Consider the following 23,241-nt stretch of genomic DNA (forward strand, 5'->3'; position numbering starts at 1 on the left):
GCATCCGATATTGGATACGGTTTGGGTATCCCATTACATTTCTATGCGACAATTATTGTTCCGTACATACAGTATATTCGGATTTTATGGCACAATATCGGTATTTGCTGATCCCCTTAAATGTTGTAGGCACAATACATAAAATTGTTATAGAGGTCTTTTCAATGGTTTATTTTTATTGGTGAAATTAGAAATAGAGTCATAATATTATATTATTGCCCTGTGATCTACCCCTTGAATGGACTATCCCGTCCTTTCTCACAGGTGTCATAAGTGATGATTAAGAGAACTTAATCGTTGAGGAATGGATAGCAGCGTTCCTCTTAAACATCAGAAAACATCACCAAAAGCCAAACTGCGGTTGCTAACCCGCCTGCCAAGCGTGGCAACTACTGGCAAAATCCCTCTAATGGTAAACTGAACTGTCTACAATGGAATCTGAACGCGGGAATGTTCAGTTCTTTATGACAGTCTTATGAGAGAGGCCTATGTTCTCTGGTAATTACTGAGAAGACGACCCTTATGGGGGAAGCCTATGTTCAGTAGTGGACAGGCTACTATGATCATGATGATAAATATATTATTATACTTAAAAAGAAACCTTTTTAATGATACTTAGAATGACAAACAAGCTGACTGCCCACTTGATGGAAAGTGGTAATTGTCACCAATCTAGATGTACAGCGTCATAGATATCCTTGAATCACTGTCTTCTTCTGTCTTCACTTTGATATCCATGGTACTTACCCCTCGTGGGTTGCCATTTCGGAGAACTATAATGTTAAGCCTCCATATCCTGTTACTTCCCTACCCCATGCCCCTACAGCAAAACACAGTTTTGGAAGTAAAGCTGTTTTATGGCAGACACGAGTATGGTTTACTTTCTACTCATTGTCGTCAAGAAGTTCCGTGGATATTACGTAGGTCAATGTTGGAGAAGTAGGGAGCTAATCTAATCTTTTACCATCAAATATGTTTAAGCGCAAAGCAATCATATATACATTCATATCAGCCATCCATGTATTGCTGAACATAGGCCTCCCCCATAAGGGTGGTTTTGACAGTAATTACCAATTTTGGCAGACGGGTTGGCAATCGTAGTTAGGTTTTGGTGATATTTTAAAAGGTCACTACTGTTAAGTTCCCTTAGTCGCCTCTTTAGACACTCAAGAGGAAGGAAGGGGTAGCCCACTTTATGTCAGGACCACATGGCAATCATATACGATACCCATTATTGTAATTCTATTTTCAACTATGACCTTATGCTTCCATAGTCCGAACCCCGTAATTTCGCTGTCATATCCCCATAAAGATCATTTATTAAGCAATAAAAAGGTACAGTTAATGAACGACACGTGAAGTTAAACTTTCTACGTAATTATTAATGAAAACGTAATTGTGTTATGGGAGTTTTATGTTATATACATATGAGTAATACATGTTTTAATGTTGATACTGCGTGATTAAATTACCGAGTAACTTTGAAGTTACTTCAATCTAAAAGTTTATCATTTCACTTCCACATGGTAATAATTTTAAGAATTAAGTTTCATGGTTACTGCAGAGGATTAAACTCAATGGGCAGCAGCGTGTACCTTATTCTGACAATTACGACCACAACAAAGGAAAAATTAGCTAAATTTGCGCAGCCATTCTGAAGCGATGCATTTACATAAATTCTGCAATTAATTTTTATTTATATAAAATGCACCTTGTGCAATAAAAAAATAAAAGTAACATATTAATAGAAAAGTAATGGACCGGTATGTATATAAAAACACTAGCTTTTACCTGCGATATCATTCGCGTGACTAGTATATATTTGCTGAATGGAAAAAAATAGCCTATATACTTTTACTTCTCTATTATTATGTTATTTTTTTTTTACACAAGGTGCATTTTATATAAATAAAATTTAATTGCAGAATTTATGTAAATGCATTTTGCTCTACACAGAACCGTTACAAAATAAATATGGAACGGATACGGGAATAAACTCTAATAATTTCCACGAAAACATTATTAAAATCAGTTCAGAATCTTTATCATCATTAAATAATATGAAGTGTAACGAGATGAAATGATATATATAAAATGAGACGAAATGGGATAAAACGAAATGAAGTGAAGTGAAATGAGATTAAATAAGATGAAATGAGATGATGTGAGATGAAATGATATGAAATTAAATAAAATGAGATAAAATAAAATGAAATGAAATGAGATGGAATGATATGAAATAATTCTAAAAAAAATCATACAAATTGAAAACCTCCTTTTCAAGTCCGTTTAATAGAAAAATGTGTGCTTATGAGATACATATGGGGCACGCAAAGTTTGTATGCATATTAATTAGGGTCGGGGCGGTACGTCCATGGGTTTTTGCATACAAATACCGTTACCTAAAAGACACTATTAACAGTTCACCAAACTCCCAAAACTTAATTAAACCTGTATTGTTGTTATAATGATGAGTCATCAAAACATCATTGACGTTTCAACCGTTTACCATCTCCACTACTGCACATAGGCCTCTCACACAAACTGTCCTACTTAAAAAAATACTTCAAACACTTTTTACTCGTCGTGTGACCACCGAGTATTTGTGTTCAGACGTTTTTTTTTTTTTGTTTAAGTTGAGTATTATTTTTTGTTTAATATTTTTGTGTAATATTCCTTTTTATACGTTATTGTACTCATGCTTTCCTGGGTGAACGTATTGGAAGACTGTAAGGCTCACCCAGTGGATGTAATAAATAAATAAATAAATAAATACCCCCTTAATTATAAAAAAATAATACTTTCCTTGTAGGGGGTATTAATTTATCTCTTTTAACTATTTTTTTTAATTGAATGATGTAATATTCTCTTAATGTTCTTAAAACATCGTAGCATTAAAAAGTTGTTTTTAATATCCCATTCCCTCCTCTGTTTGCCTCCAGGGCGTTAGGGTTGTCACTGCAACTACTGTTTAGCAGACAAGCGGAGCGTATCATAAAGCGTATGCAGAACTGCATCCCATTTAGTAAACTTTGCTAACGAGGCAGCTAACAGACTTGTATGTCACACTTCCATTCACGGATGCGCTCCAGTGTGTATTAACTTGGCTTGGTATCACCAAACAAATAGATATGTCTACGAAACTCTTATGAAGAAACTGTGAAAGCAGTTCATCATCGACGTCATCATCATCGTCATCGCCTTTGATTTCTATCGTTGCTTTATTGGTATTTTTTTTAATAGATGAAAATGGAATGGTGAAACTGCCCGCCCTATCGGTATACATCGGCGAGGCACCAGTGGAAGATGATAGGTGTGAATGAATGCAAGTTAGCCCACCATGATGAATTCGACAAGAATTAACCATGATGGTTTCTAGGGGGAACCGCGTGGAGATCAAACTGAGAGGGTATATTGCTAGCAATAGGGCTATTAGACCTCATTACTAACAATCCCTTTCCCCCGCTTTATGAGTATTATAATATATTACATAGCCATACTAGTGGCATTTGGCTGGTCACATAGCTCGAAGAACCGACAACTGATGGGGAAAAAGGTTCTTGAGTGGCGATCACGTACGACTAAACGCAGTGTAGGGCGACCCCCCCACTAGATGGAGTGACGATCTGAAATGCGTTGCAGGAGGCTTATGTCCAGCAGTGGAAGTATAATAAAAGTATAATAGCTGAAACGATGATTGTGTATGTGTGTATATTTATATTAATATGTTATTTTATTTATAACACATTGCCTTTTAAAAAGAAATATGCTCTTTTCTTGAATATATATATATATATATATATATATATATATATATATATATATATATATATATATATATATATATATATATAAACAGTTTCATCGAAGTGTGTATGCGTGCGTCGCAATACCTGCAAAATGAAGTGCGTGCTCAGCATTATGCTGTAGTGTCAGGAACACTATAGCGCTGATTTTCAGCACGAGCCTCGCCAACCCGCGGGGTCCCAATAATAACAATAATATTTAGATACGTCTGACTAACACAGTGGTGTGTGTAAAAAATATAATAAATTTGTGGTGGGTATATATTAAATGATAAATTATGACGTTGTCAGTGTTGAAATCAGTGTTTTTTATATCTTATTTATTTATATTTTATATTAGATTTTATCATAACCTTATTATAATATTACTGATTAAGGATTATGTTCACATTCAAATTAAGAATTCGACATTATTAGAATTCATTAAATTTAATGAGACGCGTCTCAGAGTAGCAATTTTATTATTCTGATATAAAGCAGTTCATATTTTCATAAATACAATATTAGATCAGAATATAAAATTACCTGTGATTTTTAAGAAAATATTGTAAGACATTTTAAGGCAGGATCTATCTATCTATCTATCCTATTTAAGAGCTGCGCTCTTGTCGGTGGAGCTCTTGCCACTCACTACGATTTTCAACGAGTCTTATTACCTCTTGATACGACACGACACCAACTCCTTTCTTGATCAAGGCACGATGGTAGTTACGAAATTAGACTTAAAACGCTATGAAGTTTACATTTATTTTTTTGAGTTTTGGGAAAAATACCAGAGGGATACTTTATCCAAAAGTCGTTTGCTTGGGCAGCCCTATCCCATTCGTGTTTCTACCGTGAAACAGTTATGTTTTCAAGGCTGTATTTCGGTTTGAAGGGTGGGATATGGCAGTGAATTTACAGGGTACAGAGCCAAAACACCTGAGTCCTCAGGAATGGCAACGCATGGGGGGTATCATGGGCGAAACAGTATACTCTGTTATGTCCATGGTACTGCTCATATCTATAGGCGACGGTTACCACTTTCCATCAGGTGGGCCGTCAGCTTGTTTGCCATTCTAAGTTGTATAAAGAAAAAACCATTTGAGGCCGTCGCTCCATCTAATGAGGGTTCACCTATACTGCGTCTGCCCGTACGGGGTCACCACACAAGAACCTTCTAGCTATATGGCCAGTCCATTGCTTCTTTAGTTTTCTTATCTATCGAGCTATGTCGGTTGACTTTGGTTTTTCTCTGTTGTCAGTCTTTGTATCAGCCGTTAACTACCTATTGTTAAACATAGCTTCTCCCCCATAAGGGAGGTTTTATCGGTAGTTGAACACTTGGCAGGTGGGTTGGCAGTCGTAGTTTGGCTTTTGGTGATGTTTTAGGGTGAACACTGCTTCACATGCCTTAGTCGCCTCTTATGACACCCACAGGAAAGGAACGGGTAGCCTGTTCTTTGCCTGTTATACACCATTTTCAATAGTGGGAGTTAATATATTATTAATGTAAGGCAAGGCTTCCATTTAAACCACATAGCTTCCAACTACCCAACAATGGGGGGAAGGTATTGTTAGTAATGTAGTCAAATAGCCCCATTACTAGCAATATACCCTGTCATGTCGACCTCCACGTGGTTCTCCTTGGAAACCAACGTGGCTAAATCTAGTAGAATTCGTCAGGATGGGCTAACTGACCTGCTTTCATCCTCATTAGTTACCTATCACTGGTGCCCCGCCACTGTATACTAATAGCGCAGACGGGGTTACCATACCATTATCACCCATTAAAAAAAAAACTACCCAACAATAGAGATACTATTGTTGTTTTTTTTTCTATCAAATGTAAAAAAAAATAATCACTTTTAAACACCATTAAGCCTGACTTCCTGTTGGAGGGTTACGTTCTTTCAATCTACTATTTAAGATTCCTGAATGCAGCGTAAGCGTTTTGAAATGTTTTCAGAGAGGGAGTGTTACGCTCCCCCAAGCTTGCCGGTTCCAATTAAAAAACGTACACATCCCGAGCCATCTCGAGCCACCCCTTCAGCCATCAGTTCTCACACGTTCCAATGGCCCAATTAAATTCGCTATCCACCGGGTTAATTAGGAAGAAAATTATCTTTTCAAATACAGGCGTAGAGCGTGACGGTTCTCTCCATGGCATGAACTTAAAGCGGATTTGTCAACAGTGTAATATCGTCATTCGTCATCATTTCAATCTCATCATCATACCAGCTTTTAATTGTCCACTGATGAATATAAACCTCCATCTAGGGTTTCGCAAGTAGTTGCCATGCTTGACAGGCAGATTAGCAATCGCAGTTAGGCTTTGGAGATGCTTTAAAAGGAACGTTGCTGCCCATCCCTAGCCTTCCCTTAGTCGCCTCTTATAATAGCCATGGAAAATGAAGGGATAGCCTATTCTATGCCGGAACCACACAGGAAATTTAAATCTATCCCTGCTAAATTATCTCTCTCATAATTCTTCAGTCGATCACTCTTGTCAGAGCGGTTGTGATAGTATTTTAATAATGGTGTATACACTATAATTATTATCAAATTAACTTTTATTTTATGTAATTTAATTTATCAGTAATAAATAACTGAAAGAATAACATTAAATATCCTTAAGTAAGGTTTTTTTTTATAAATATATACTTATTTAATATAATAATAAGCAATAATAAAAAAAAGAAGAATTAAATATTGTTTTCCGCAAAAAAATCAACTTCCATTGCAACAAAACTAGGTATTTTGATCTAAAAATTATACTAATGAAACACTTTTGATAAAATTTCTATGGAACTAATCTGTAAGTACATTCTTTTAGATAAAAAAAAAGACTAAAAGAAGAAAAGCTAACAAATACAAAAAGAATGGAACTCCCTTCCTTTTTGAAGTCGATTCAAAACTACAGGTAAAATCTAAAATCTTACCAAATATATTCATAAACACAAATATATTATGGGAAAATCGAACCTATATTCAATTGAATGTGATGCAGTATGTTAAGCCACCATGATGGCAATATAAAAAAAGATAAAGAGAACATAAAATGCTTTAACGAAAAGAAATATTCATTATTGCCGCTCGATCGCTCATCGTTTATGACTTAGCACTGCGGGCGAGCCATAAACTGAACGACCGCTTCACAGTTGAAATATGGCTGAAATTCCAACGGCGAATGCCTACTCTCACTGAATTATAGCTAATGAGACGAATATTAAAGGAATTGATGGCGGTTCCTTTAGCATTCTGTTTTTTTTTTAACGGAATAACAACATGCTTTTTTCCCTTTTCCCCGTTGCAACAAAAATGTAACAGGTGCTGTGCCAAACCGTAACATCCTATTAACTTCCCACTGTTGGGCACGGGGCTCTGCACATTAGAGGCGGATATTAACCTAATATTACCTCGGTACCGAGTAATTTCGAAATTTACAGCGCAAAAGGTGCTAGTGTAATGTGCATGGGTCTCTTAATCACCTCTCTTAAAGTTCTAGGGAGGGGGAAAGTAATGGTGATACTTGACTGTTTATATCATTATAATTCGTTGATGGGCAAGAAACCGAGAAATTTAAAATGTATGCATTTATTTTTGAGTCTTTGGTGTAATGTGCAGCCTAAAAAATTTGATCAATGTCTCTTCTCCACGTGGGCCACTAAAATAGCGTGCTAGAAAGTTACTTGGATAAATTACAAAATACTCAATATAATTATTTTATGAGAAATTTCTTACCTTCTGAATATAGTATGACGTGTTGCGTATACAAAACGTCGAATAAAAGGAATAACAAAAAAAAAATATTTATGGAAGAATTAAAGATTACGTCTCACAAATAACAAGCATCAGTTATGACAAAACCAGTTATTTTAAACCGATTTTGATAAAATTTGTATGAGACTAATCTGTTAGTATAACCTTTTAGATGAAAAAGAATTTTCGAAATTGGTGTACAATTGGCGGAGTTATGAAGTAACTAACATTAAAAATTTACAACTGAATTGGAAACTTCCTACTTTTTGTAAAAGACTGAAAACAAACATTTATAATTAAAAAACGACTCTAAAAGGAGACGTAATTTTATTCTTGAAATTTTTCTAATCACATTTCAAAATGGTGTCATACAGCCGCCATATTATTTTATTATTATTAATATTACATTAACTATCACTCGGGATTATGTAAGAATTTTAACGAAACCTCATACATTTAAATCTATCCAGACATTTAGAAGTTATCGTGCAAAATATCACACACTTTTTTTATGGACAACCATTTAGTCTAGGACTATGAATCTGAACACTAATTACGTCCAAGCTCAACCTAATTAACCTGTAAATCTAAACCAATTTGGAACATCAACATTTAGAATAGCCTACAGACCAATTAAAGGATCCAGTTCGTTCTAAATGATTATCATTTGATAACTGATCGTTTGGCATTTAGCGTTGCATTGTTACTGTCTACCTCTACGGGAGACAGGCGTGACTGATATCAAGCTAACTATACTGGGAGCTTTCAACTACAGATACCACTATATTTCAGAAGTTTTTATGATAAATCGTGTACTGTGCAAACTGTTCGAATATGGAATAGTCTACCAACTTCTATACAGACTATAGAGTACTTACCAAGTTTTAAAACAAAAATTAAGGACTTCTATCTGAGCAAGTTGTCATATTAGTAATTTGTGTCTGATCTATGTATTTGTATATCTTTGTATTTCTATGTATACCTATATATTTATATATTTATATATGGATTTATTTAAGTGTATGTATTAGTAACTAAAAATATACATTCACATTATTGTACGTATGCATATCTCTATAAGTATTTAAAAAACGAACAGACTTTCGTGCCTCCAGTCAAACTATTTGTAATTACTCTTCTCCATTCAAAGGTTGTCTGGAAGAGATCGCTCTTAGCGATAAGGCCGCTCATTGTTTTCTCAGTGTAATGTTTTCTTGTAATTGTTTGTATTTATAATAAGTTTACTATTGTAATCTTATCGAGGAAACAATAAAGAGTATCTATCTATCTATACAAATGTTCTGAAAGGCTATTTGAGAGTATATATGCATATACATATTTCAACATTGCATCGCTCACCATTGGCTGGGAATCCATCCTCACACTTTAGAACCAGGGTCGTGCACAGTGGAGCTCAGAGTTCAGAGTGGAGTTCAGAGGAGCTTTCTCCCGCGAACACTCATGTGGTGGAGTGATTTTCCTGCCAAGGCTTGCCCTAAAGACTAGCATGGGGTTCTATAAAAAGGGAAAAATTAAGTTCTCTCAAGGGTCAGTATTACTGTGGTCAAACGTACTCAGATTTAATAATAATAATAAAAATCATCAGAAAGGATCAACAGATCTTATTTCAGTCTCATCTATCATCACTCGCTGATACCCCGCCAGTATATACAGATAGAGCCAACTAGGGTTCACATTTACCCAATAAAAAAATTGTTTTTTGAATATTCTTACGTAAACCATTGACAAAAGGCATGGGTAACATCCATACCGTTCCAATATCTACAATATATATTGGTTTCGTCTGGACATTGTTGGCGGAAAAAAGGTTATATTCTTTTCAATATCGCCCATACCGGTCTGATATCTATTTCGTCATTAAATATTGAATGACATTTACCATACTCGTTATTGAACTAGTATAAAAATATTGTAACTAAAATATATAAGTATTGCTATATTTTACCTACCCCTATTAGGCAACGATTTACACGAACGAAGCTACAATAACAACTACTCCATTTATATAATAATACAAAATCCTCCGCCTAAGCCTCACAATGGGCTCACTGACCTGGCTTTTCATCATCACCTATCATTCCTCATTGGTGCCCTGCCAGAGTATACCGTTAGCGCAAGCAGGGTTAACATTCCATTGTCATCTATTGAAAAAAATATCTTTCGCCTTAACCGAGTGACCCAATAACGCATAACATAAATCGCAAGGGTTTGGAATTTGAAATTTTGTCTTTATGTTCCTTTTATGATATAGAAATTCACTTAGAAAAGATTTTGACCAGAGGGAGATTTTGTACAAAAGTCGATTGCTTGGGTACCTCTGTCCCATTCGTGTTTTTACCGTGAAGCAGTTGTGTTTACATGGCTGTGTTTCGGTATGAAGGGTAGGATATGGCATGAATTTACAAGGTGCAGTAGAATAACACCTGAGTCCTCAGAAATGGCAACGCATGGGGAGTATTATGGGCGAAACAGTATACTCTGTTATGTCCATGGTACTGCTCATGTCTATAGGCGACGGTTACCACTTTCCATCAGGTGGGTCGTCAGCTTGTTTCAGCTTGATATCTAGGTCTTTAGACCATTTTTTTTTATACAACTTAGAATGGCTAAGTTGTATAAAAAAAAATGGTCCAGACCTAGATATCAATAAATACTAAGTTTATTCAGCATCGATTATATAGGCCGATATTGCAATGTCAGCATTTTAGCAACGATGCCTCTCCGCGGAGCCACTAAGTAAGCGAATATCAGACAAAATCAACCACTTTAAAGTATTTTAAATATTTTTATATCAACCGTTAACTATTCCCTGCAGAACATAGGCCTTCCCCGTATGGGGGTTTTACCAGTAATTGTCACGCCTGGCAGGCCGGTTGGCTACCGCAGTTAGGCTTTAAGAATGTTTTAAGAGGGACGATGCTGCCCATCCCTCGACTAGTTAGTGCTCTTAGTCGCTTCTTATGATAACCACGGGAAAAGAGGGGGTGACCTATTTATTCTATACCAGGACCAAACGGCATTTTAAAATATAAAATGGTATAAATTTGAAAAATTTAGAAGATTCTTAAATCGAATATATTTTTTGTATATATGTTACAAGTTTGTTTTCCGATTATATAAAATTTTTATTTATTATTTGGTAAATATGTATTATATTGTGAACAAACTAAATATAACGAGTTTTCTAATTAAAACAATTTCCTTTCAATCCAATTCTATCCTATCGATGTTATTGAAACCGAAATGAGATTTTGAAAAAAAAAAAGCAAATAAATAGAAATCTTTTATAACATTATTTATACCATTATTATCATTAGAATCATTTTATAACATTATTATGAATCTGCTCAACTATTACTATTCACAATTACACATAGACATAAGACATAAAACTTTTCTTTTTCCTTAATTAATTTTTGCCTTATTCATGTACATTAAACAAATTGATAAGTTTCTTTACAAGAAAAACTTGGCATAAAAGATTACAGGTTTGATAAATTAATATTTTTATGTCCATAATAAACATAGTAATATGACATTGTTACGGCAGTTTAGGATAAGTTATAGGGTTGCTATTCGTATTAATTATTATTGTAACCATAATCTCTGCGCTTATAACAATATTTGCAAGTAACTAGTTATGTCCAACTCTCAACGGTCTGTCGTTATGGAGTATATATAACTGAAACAATTGTTTACAGATATTACTTACTAATAAACTTCAAAAAGAGGACGCTTTTCTATAAGATTGTTTTATCAAACGATCTCAAAAAAAGGTTCTAATTTTTTTTTGTTTTTAACTCATAACTCCGTCATTTACAAATCGAATTAATACTTTTTTTTTTTATCTAAAAGAATATACTTTCAGATCAATTTTATGTAAATTTTAATAAAATCGGTTCAGTAGTTTGGTTTTTAAACAGAAATAACTGTTACGTTTAAAAGCGATTTTTATTGTGGAACACAATTTTTTTTCTACGTTTTTCTTATAAACATATTTACTAATTCTGAGAATATCTTATCTGTTGTAAACATATACTGGTAACCTAAATCTGAAGAAAATTCTTAAGAAGAAAAAGTATAATATTAAAGAAATATTTTTAAAATTTAAGGTCAATGACCTTTACAACGAAATGCGTTAACCGCTCGTTCCATGGCCACACCATAGTCCACTATAGCCAGCGCAGTCGCTACGGTCAGCATTTCTGCAAGATGTGCCGATTAATGAGCTCTTCGATATACCTAAGAGAGCTATCAGGCACATTAACATCCCTGAAAACGAGACACACTGCTATTTAAAACGACCAACAGTTTTCAAAGTTCACTGACACTGGCATGCTCTGGGTAGAAGAAATTATTATGATTATCTAACGATTCAATTATTATTTTTTTTTATATTATGTGTTTTAAATAAAAAAAACGAGTAGGTACATATGTTTTCATATTAGCAGTTTACTGTTCACTACTGAACACAGACCTCCCCCATAAAGGGAGTTTTGCCAGTAGTTGCTACGTATAGCAGGCGGATTAGCAACCGCAGTTAGGCTTTGGTGATGTTTTACGCTACCGCCTATTCGTCGATTATTAAAATCCCATAGTTCCCTCTTACGACACCCACGGGATAGATAAAGGTGGCCCTTTCTATGTCAAGACCATACGGCTATATACATTTGTATGTATGTAAATAATACATTATTATGTAACATAATTCTTGAAAGAATGATTTCAAAAATTGATTAAAAAATAGTAATTTTTATTTGTAACAACCTATAATCAAAACTATAAAACGAAATATATTTTTAATTGATTTTATTTTATTTGATTCGATGCCAATCAAATCTTATTTTGACTAAACCTTACCTTTCAATGTAAAAAAACAGTAAATTAAAAAAAAATCCCTGAAATTTAAAAAACAATATTAAACAATTTACATTTAATTAAACTTCTGACCAATTTTATCAGAACCAAATTTAGGGTACAAAAAAATAACACCTGAGTCCTCAGGAATGATAACGCATGGGGTGTATCATGGTCGAAACAGTACACTCTGTTATGTCTATAGGCGACGGTTACAACTTTCCATCAGGTGGGGCGTCAGCTTGTTTGCCATTCTAAATTACATAAAAAAAAATACTTGTAATTTACATACATATATAGAGACTACTTTTCTATAACACTAAAATAAATCTCTCTATCAAAAACTTTATCTATCTTTAACAGTAATGTTAAGAAAAAAGTTAGAGAAATATGCGATATATTCGTTCACTGCCACACCAGTGTGTCACGAAGCTAAGCGTTGCAAGCGAAAATTTCCGATAAAATTAACATAATGACGCCAACAACGAGTGGTCCGGGCACGACGATAATCTCCCTGCTGTACGAGAACATATAATATGTGCTAAGTAGGTATTAAGTTACACCCCGGACGATAGTGCAGCTAAAACTTGCTAAGAGAATAATATCACTTATTAAATATTAAATTAAGTTTATTATTGTTTGGACGTATGGAATTAATATAGGATGAGAGGATAACAAAATATATTATAAACACAATATTATGAAGTAATTTAATAATAGTATAAATATCCACCGATATAACCGATATAATAATATTTATTCATTCTGATTCGATACATATAGCACGAATCAAGTGTACACATAGATCTTACACAGTGTGATGGCTTAACAACTAGAGCGTATTAAAACTTAAGATCAGACCAGAAAAATAGAAAGTACAGTGGTTATTCTGTGAAACAAATAACTGACAATAGCCACCTAGCAAAGTTAGTTTTTTACATCAAAATAGACATTACAAAATGAAATGAAATGTATCTACTTTGTAACACCAACGCCAAGTAATATGAGGGTAGTTTAGGCAACGAAAATGTTTTATGATTTTTTTACAACACAGGGGGGCGAACGAGCATGCGGCTCACCTGATGGTAAGTGACTGCCGCCGCCCATGATCACCCACAACACCTTCGGCATTGTAGGTGTGCTGCCGGCCTTTTAAAAAGGGATATGCTCTTTTCTTAAAGGTTATGTTGTCGTATCGGTTCGGAAATATTGCTGCTAGAATTTGATTCCAAAGAGTGGTTGTGCGTGGGAGAAAGTGCCTTGAAAAACGCACGGTGGAGGACCGCCACTCGTCCAGATGATTGGGATGAAACTTTAGTTTATGGCGGGTTGTACGGTGGTGAAAATCAGCAGCAGGTATCAATCCGAACGATAAATTCGGTAGAATTGATTTTGAATATATTTTATGTTTATCGTACCTACTCATAAAGATTCTGTTTTATATAATGTAAAGGTAATGTTAGTAGGTAAGGTAATAGTATATCATTAATGGTTTTAATAGTAGCCTAGTTGTTAAAGATATTAGAAGAGGATCAGGCCTCGGAAATATCTGGAGTCGAGTTAATTACTGTCAATGTAATTTTATATGTCGTTTACATACTAGGGTTTTTTTTTGATGGGTTAAAATGGTATAGTAACCCCGCCTGCGCTAACGGGATACGCTGGCGGAGCTCCAGTGAAGGGTGATAGATGAGAATTAAAACAGGCCAGTTAGCCCATCGTGATGAATTCATCAGGAACTAACCATGATAGTTTCCAGGGAGAACCGCGAGGAGGTCGACCTGGTTGGGTATATTGCTAGCAATGGGATTCTCAGTCTCCATTACTAACAATCCCTTTCCCCCACTAAGTGCTAGGGTTATATAATCGATTTGTTTTTTACTGTTACGACGTTATAATTATTTCTATGAATAAATAAATACATAAATTTATCTAACCTCTGTGATTACAAAATGTTTTCGGATTTGACGAAACTTGGCGTGGAATTACGTGAAAAAGCTTACAAATTGAACTTTGTGTGAGGAACGTTTACTTTTCCAAGAGTGGCAGTCACATACTGTATGACTGTGTTGAGAAAAATTACAAATTATTTATAATTGCCACAAGTTCTATTTCTAGTTGATGCCCTATGCATAATCCATTAGAAGTCAGGAAGCTTCAGGAAGTTAATCATCATCATCGTCTCAACTATTATCTCCCTCATCGGTATTATACAACTTAGAATGGCAAACAAGCTGACGGCCCGCCTGATGAAAAGTGGTAACCGTCGCCTATAGACATGAGCAGTACCATGGACATAACAGAGTATACTGTTTCGCCCATGATACCCCCCATGTGTTGTCATTCCTGAGGACTCAAGTGTTATTCCTTTGTACCCAGTAAATTCACGCCATATCCCACCCTTCAAACCGAAACACAGCCATGTAAACACAACTGCTTCACGGTTGAAACACAAATGGGACAGAGGTGCCCAAGCAATCGACTTTTGGTACCCAAGCAATCGACTTATGCGGAAGACTTATGTTCAGCAATGGACAGTTAATGGCTAAAATAATAAATAATGTAAAAAAAAAAGATAAAAAATACCGTTGCATTAACAATCTCTATTTTTAAAATTAGTTGAGACGAGAAAAATGTTACTGCATGCATAAGTGAGAACCTTTCTCGCTTATGCATGAAACGCTTAATATTTTATTATTTTCTTAAGCAAGATTAAAAGGGAAAACTAAACGCAAAGGCACATAGTGAGGAGCGTTAATTTGGCCAAAAACCTTGACCTGTAACACTAAGAGGAGAAAAGGAGGCGCGTATAAATAAATCAGGGGATGGTTAAAAGCGGATTGCTACGAAATAGTGCCGTAGTCACAGTGAGTGGGTGTTTTGTCGACACTCGAGCAACTGCGCGTATCTCAAGCGAACAGGGCCCCATTAACTTGTTCAGGTGATCGCGCCGTGACAAGCGGAGCGTGTTTTGTATCGTTTGTTTATACATTTCTTAATTTTTTTCCTGTTTTCGCGGCCCAACTTGTAGACGCTTAATTTGGTTCCGAATCTGATCTGCAACTAACGCTCTTGTGATGGAAAATAAAATTCAGAAACAAAATTGATCCTAATATTGACGTTAGATTCATATCTTGCTACGTTCAATGCCAATAAATATGATAAGCGACATCTATTGTCACGTTTGTCACAACGATTATAGTTGGTTATATATAAACGCCTCTCACTACCCCATCATGAATTACAGTCTTGAGTATACTTATTTTAAATATTATTTTATTTTCTAATTATACTTAAATTATAAATTCTCTATATGTATTTTTATTCATTTATTATAAAAAGAGTATATTTTTTCAGATAATATGTGTATACTAACAATAAATATACTTTTTATTCTAATTACATATACACGGTCTTTTTTTTACGAAAACGCTATGTAATCCGCTCCGCTATCGCCTGTCACTGTATCCTCGTCATGGCTACTGTCAATGGGCGTAACCACGTAATGAACTAATGATGCTGACGCATTTGCCATTACTGGGCTCACTGATGGGCTAGAATGGTCTATTGTCTGTCTATATCAGCTCACACTAAGCCTTCTATATAATCGAAGTAAATTTAATTCACTAACATACATCAGATATGAATGTATAGAAAACTTTATATTTTGCTCCACAAAAGAAAACTTCAATCTTGACTTGAATCTCTGGAAATTCCAGACCATATCCAGAAATATTTTTTGTTTTAAAAATAACCATTAAATTCGTTTCATAAGTGGTCAACAGTGGGACACATAAAGAAAATACTAGGCGTCATGTCGTATAGAGAAGTCAAAGATATAAACCAGAATAGGCTGGACGACAAGAGGAAACTAGAAAATAGAGAAAAAAGTGCTTAACATGAATTTCAAAAAGTTCTACAAGATCCGAGAAGAGATACAACGCGTTTTTCATAATAGTCTGTACTGGATTGCTCAGAAACAAAAACACCAAAGTCGAGGATACTCTTTCAGTCAACTATCATGACACCAGATATAGTAAATCATTTCATGAACAGCACCATCGTCTACCGCTGTTACCACTACTACCGCTTACAGATAGAGACATACACTTTGTTGTTCCCTCCACAAGATTACAATAGTAAACTTATTATAAATACAAACAATGACAAGAAAATATTACACTGAGAAAACAGTACGCGGCCTTAATGTTAAGAGCAACCAAACTAATCTTGTCTACTGCCCACTTTATAAATTATTTTTTAACGTCCCCATTTTTTTACCAACTTAAAAACCACTATTACTTCAAGATCAAGAAATCACCCTCCAAGCCTTTACACAAAGCCCCCATTTTTTTTCTTGGTCTCTTACCGCTTCCCTTTAGGCCTGCAATGCCCACAAGGGGACGTTATCGCCCACTTTGAGAAAGGCTAGTTAAGAGCGATTCCTTTCAGGCAACCTTTATCTTATCTTATATTCGCATATGGGGTCAGCTAAGCCGATGCACGTCGACCCATATGGATCTTTTGTGCTTCCCCCTTTTCAGGCAACCTTTGGATGGAGAAGAGTAATCATAAACAGTTTAACTGGAGGCACGAAACTCCAATGTTTTTACACATCTTCACCGCTTACACTAATGTCTTTAGATTAAACGGTGCCAGGTGAGATCACCATCCTCGTCATCATATCATCTGTATACTGCTAAACATAAACCTCCCTCATAAAGTGAAGTTTTTCAGTAGTTGCCACACTTAGTAGAAGCGACACCATAAGAACAAGGAATAGGGTGAGACACTGTGATGTAAGTACCGTATTTACTCTGTAGAAAACTTCGAATAAAGTATGGGCAATTGTTGGAAATGACAAACATAGGAAGTATGTCGTCCTTGAAAGACGAAGAAAAAAGGACTAGGTCGAACAGATTTTAATTGGATTGATAATTGGATATGATGGATATTATTATTATGAAACATCTCAAACTTTAAAGCTTGGAGGCAACAAATAAAAGCTGGATCTAGCCAGGATTAAATCACTCAAAAGGAGTTTCAAAGATTAAAGACTTTCAGAAAATTACTCTGAAAAAAAAAATATTCTTTTGAGTAAAATAATATGCGTGTAATAACAAGGGCCCTCACTAGACACTGCAAACTAAACAAGCATATGGCCTAACTAGGCTTAAGCCCAAAAAGTGTTTGCAGATTTTGTCACAATGAAGAAGAAACGCTGCAGCACTTAATTTGTAGCTGTAGCCCACTCATACAAAAACGATATATCTCCTTTAGAAAACACACTCCATATCCTGAGGAGATAAAAAACGTCGCTACAAAAACAGCGGACTTTCAAAAAGGGCGAGCACAGAAGATCATGGAAAGGTCGCAGTGTCACAGGTTTTTCTGACTGAAAAAGCCCGTCTTTCAATCTCGTAATATTAGTGTCGTTATTACATCGATGTCACCATCATTAACAGTTACAATGTATTTTTATTACCTTCCAAATATTGTCTGCTGTATTTATATTACCAAAGCTATTCCGTAGAACAGTAGAATAGGCATCTAAAATTTTAACACGTAGTGTCATTTGCATGCATAATACATGAACTGATGAGTGGTCCAAATATGCTCAAATGAGCCACTTGCGTATGAAACTTTGATTCCCACAAAGGTTTTTGCTTGGCAGTCACGAACTTCGGGCATTACCACATTTAGAGCAGTTTTTGTACGCCTACTCCTTTATGGGCGCCTGGTAATACGCTAACGTGTTAATTTTGCGTTAACATACTTTTTATGACTTATCTATTACTAGTAAAATCATTTATCTTGACTAACTATTTAACACACATCCAAATCTAGAAATTTGAAATTTGGAGCATAGGTTTATATTAAAACTAGATGTTTCCCTTGGATTTTTCCGGGTCAATTACCATCTAAAATAATGTGGCGGAGTTGAACGGTAATTCGCGTTTCCCATCATTGGAGAGTAAGTCGAAAATTTAAATTGACACCCAAAGTTTTTAATGTCTGATTCGAACTTACGGCTTTTTTGGGCTATAAGTTAAGGTTTTATCTCTCTCTTCGTCCTCTTCATTACTGAAGGTCGTGTCCTTGAAAGGTATCTGTTGCCTCTCTTATGATGTTATTCCATTTCGCACGGTCTTCAGCTTTTCGCAGGGCAGCTGCAATTGACAGTCCCATAACGGCGGTCACTTGGTCCGACCATCGATTAGGCGATCGTCCGCGTGATCTTTTTCCCTCTATCTTGCCTACAACCATAAGGTTTTATACTAGTAGGTAGTATACGAATACAACTTAATTTTCATTTCTATTAATTATCTCAATTACGATCCTCCCATAGATACGGGTAATTTTCAGCGTTTTTGCCTTCGTAGAACCCTTTGTCTTCAGGACCCGTGGGAATTTCCAAAAATCTTTCCTAGAAAAAGCCTATATGCCTATTATGTTTAATTGAAATTTGAAACGTCGTTTTAGTATTAATGGTTGTTAATGGAATGGTAACCCCGCCCGCACTATCGGTATACACCGGCGGGGCACCAGTGAAGGATGATAGATGAGGATGAAGCAAGAAGCAGGTCAGTTAGTTCATCGTGACGAATTCAACAAGAATTGTTCATGACGGTTTCCAGGGGGAACCACGTGAAGGTCGACCTAATAGGGCATATTGCTAGCAATGGGGCTGTTAAATTCCATTGCTAACAATCCCTTCCCCCCTCCCGCCCCGTTTTAGAAGTAGTATCCAGTAGTTTACATTATGGGAATACTATTATTATAATATCTAAAAGTACATATCATCTACATCATCATCATCATCATATCAGCCGTTACCAGAGGGAGACTTTGTACAAAAGTCGATTGCTTGGGTACCTCTGTCCCATTCGTGTTTCAACCGTGAAGCAGTTGTGTTTGCATGGCTGTGTTTCGGTTTGAAGGGTGGGATATGGCGTGAATTTACTGGGTACAGAGGAATAACACCTGAGTCCTCAGGAATGGCAACGCATGGGGGGTATCATGGGCGAAACAGTATACTCTGTTATGTCCATGGTACTGCTCATGTCTATAGGCGACGGTTACCACTTTCCATCAGGTGGGCCGTCAGCTTGTTTGCCATTCTAAGTTCTATAAAAAAAAAAAAAAAAAACTGTCCACTGTTGGACAAAAGCCTCCCCCCCATTGGTATGTTTTCCCAGTAACTTCCACGCTTGGCAGCGTATTGGCAACCGCAGTTAAGCTTTGGTTTTGTCTTAAGAAGTGCTCTGCCTATCCCTCGACCATTAATTTCCCTTAGTCGCCTCTTATGACACCCAGTGAAAAGGCCTATTTTTTGCCAGGACCGCACGATAACCAATTATATATGTTGCAGACAAAACTCTTAACCACTCAAAAGTACTATTGACTAGCAAAATCAGTCAAAAGTACTTTTGACCGTACTTTTAACCTCCTCGCGGTTCTCCCTGGAAACTATCATGGTTAATTCCTGATGAATTCATCATGATGGGCTAACTGGCCTGTTTTCATTCTCATCTATCACCCTTCACTGGTGCTCCGCCAGTGTATCCCATTAGCGCAGGTGGGGTTACCATACCATTTTCATCCATTGAAAAAAAACCGCAAATATGCAATCAAAAGTACTAATAACCAATAATTTTCAGTCAAAACCACTTTTGACCAACCTGTTCAGTCAAAAGTAGTTTTGAGTGAATACACTTCCGCATATATAACAACTAGTTCAGTAAATTGTTAAGTCTATTCAAAAAACACAACATATTGATGTTACCTGCGTTATATATTTTTGAGCTGGCTTTATTTGTTAAAAATAATTTAAATAAATATAACAAATTAAAAAATAATAGACATCACCACAAAATCACTTCAAAACCACATAGAACGACATCATTTACTAAAAGTGTTTTAGGGATGGCACCTAGAATATATAATAACTTACCTAAATCCCTCACAGATATAGATGACATAAAAAAATTTAAAACTAAACTGTATGAATACCTAATAAACAGAATATACTATTCAATTGACGATTTCCTTGAAGATAAATGTAATAAATTTCCATAATATTATATATAATTTTTTACTATAAATGTGACATTGTTAATTTTTTTTTTATATAATTTATTTTTTCTTATATAATTGCAAATTTGTATACCTCGATATATGGGGTTGATCATAGAGGACTTGTCTTGTTTTACCATCCATTGTTACCTATGTATCAGAATTTAAATAAATACAAACGTATTGGAAAATTCATATTAGTTCTTAGAATAAAGATTTCACTGTAATATCAAATTGAAATTTAATTTTATTTTTTATATTTATAGGATACAGGTTGAGAGAAATCAAGAAAACTAAGTAACCTTTTTAATTTCTGTTGAACTACTAATACTCGTATACTAATCTCGTAGCGGAATCAAACAAAATAATCCTGTACGAATATATTATATAATTTTATCGTACATTATTTTCGACAATTCTAAACCTATTTCTGTGATATTTATGGTGCTATTCGTGTCTATAAATGGCCTTTACCATTTTCCATCAAGTGGGCCCATTTGCTATTTCCAGTCACATAAAAAAATGTTAGTAATATGTTATTATAGCCACTTGTGGGGACCGAACGGCTTGATCGATTGTGATGAATAAGATATCATGTGATTCCTCATTTTATGAGGAGTGTGCTGGACTATATGGTGTCATATAAAAACAAAATGGCGGCCATGAAACGAAAAATAAAACGGTAATAAATAAAATTTTCAAGAAAATCCCTCGCATAGCCCTGAGTCGCCATGGAATCTTTAAAATAAATGTATATATTCCAAGAATGTTTGATTGATTAGGGACAACATGAAGATCTCCAAAGCCTAATGGCAGTTGTCGATCTGCCTGCCAAGCGTGGTAAGTACTGGCAAAACCCACCTAGGGGAGAAGCTTATGTTCTGCAGTGGACAGTTAAAAGCTGATATGATGATTATTATTATTATTAGATATCAGTAAATTTCCTTGTATATATACATACATACATACATAGACTCACACTCACCCACACACACGCTTGCACGCACGCACGCACATACATACACATGTAATATGTATTATATATATATATATATATATCGGCGAATGTGTATAAAAAGATTGATGAATGTGGAGGAAGCTAAAGAGGTCTGTTTGAATCCAAACATTTGGCTTACAATTGTTTCTGCCTAACGCAATGGGAGACCGCCGAAACAGATATATAGACAGGAAGTTTACCCCCACACAGCCGGTCGCATACAGGGCGATTTAGAGAAGTTTTCTCTTACGAACACTTAAGTTACGTAATGAGCTTGGGGTTTTTCTAATATACTACAGCGTAGGGTTCTTCAAAAAAGGGATAAAGAGGTTTCTTCAGGGTCGGTAATGCGCGAGTAATGCACCTCGTATTGTAGTTGTTAAAAGACTTTGGCAACCGTTTACCATCAGGTAAGGCGTATACTTGTTTGCTATCTCGGTGGTATAAAAAAAAAATGTGTAAATTTATCCCACCGCTTTCCCGCGATTTTAGCCATACAAACATGTTATCTACCTTCTCTTTAGGTATTTCTGAAAATTCTTTACAAGTAAAAGTAATGTGCCTATAATGAAATGAATGTTCCATTTCCTAGATCAAATAACTTCAATTAATCAGTAAGTGAATGGCTTTTCCTTAATAAAAATTATTAAAAAAAAAAAATATTCCTAAAATGTTCCAAGAAATACATTTTCTCCTTTATGTCATTTAATTTAATATTTAATATAAGAATTAACAGGAATCAGTTTAATAATTTATTATTTATTTTTGTAATTATTGTATCAGAAATTGTCAAAAAATATTTTGATAAATAAATAAATAGATTCTCTATTACCAACAACAATAATAACAATAAATATAAGCAAAAAAAAAAAAAACAATAAAAAGAAAATAACTCATTTTTTTTATACAACTTAGAATGGCAAACAAGCTGACGGGCCTCCTGATGGAAAGTGGTAACCGTCGCTTATAGACATGAGGAGTACCATGGACATAACAGAGTTATACTGTTTCGCCCATGAAACCCCCAATGCGTTGCCATTCCTGAGGACTTAGGTGTTATTCCTCTATACACTATAAATTCACGCCATATCCCACCCTTCAAATCGAAACACAGCCATGCAAACACAACTGCTTAACGGTTGAAACACGAATGGGACAGAGGTACTCAGGCAATCGACTTTTGTACAAAGTCTCCCTCTGGTAATAGGTAATAATAATAACGATTTAGACCATTGATGAGCATAGCCTGTTGAAAAATAAATAATCTCTCATCTTCTTTATCTTGATTTACATGTGCAACGCGGAGTGAAGCCGTGTAAAGTGAGAAGTGAGCGATCGACTAGACGGGCGTCGGCGTCCCCAGCAGCGTGAGCGAGTGCGGTGCGCGACAGAGAGAGCAGTGTGCGAGCGAGAGCGACGACGCGTGCGATTGGTGTCTCGCCAGTCGCGCCCCCGCTCCGCTCGCCACCCGGCCTCGCCGCGCGCCGCGCGCCCACGCACCGCGTCTCCACCCTGCGGGTTCGCCCGGCGACCCCCACAGCCGCAGCCGGGAGCCGCGAGTCAAGGGCGGTGATTTCTTGCGAAATCATCCGTCCCTTGACAAGCCACCACCTTTCCCCCGTAAGTATCCTGATTTTTTTTCCCCCTCGTCGCCTCACGACGCCCTCCGTCCCGTCTAGCCTTCCTTTTCCCCCCCCTAAAACCATTCACCCCCGTCCATCTCCGCAGTCCAAGACGCAATAA

General features: G+C 35.8%; 1 long non-coding RNA gene across 1 annotated transcript; it reads right to left on the reverse strand.

Moving 5' to 3' along the window:
- Nucleotides 1-10,838: 10,838 nt before the first annotated feature.
- Nucleotides 10,839-12,303, reverse strand: LOC128200438 (uncharacterized). Its single transcript, XR_008252723.1, has 2 exons — nucleotides 11,690-12,303; nucleotides 10,839-11,250 (listed from the first exon to the last, which is right to left on the reverse strand). It is a non-coding gene; the product is annotated as an uncharacterized LOC128200438 (long non-coding RNA).
- Between the last annotated feature and the right edge of the window lie 10,938 nt (nucleotides 12,304-23,241).

The sequence above is a fragment of the Galleria mellonella genome, unplaced genomic scaffold (genome assembly GCF_026898425.1).
Source record: "Galleria mellonella isolate WM207_F2 unplaced genomic scaffold, CSIRO_AGI_GalMel_v1 utg184, whole genome shotgun sequence".
NCBI lineage: Eukaryota > Metazoa > Arthropoda > Insecta > Lepidoptera > Pyralidae > Galleria > Galleria mellonella.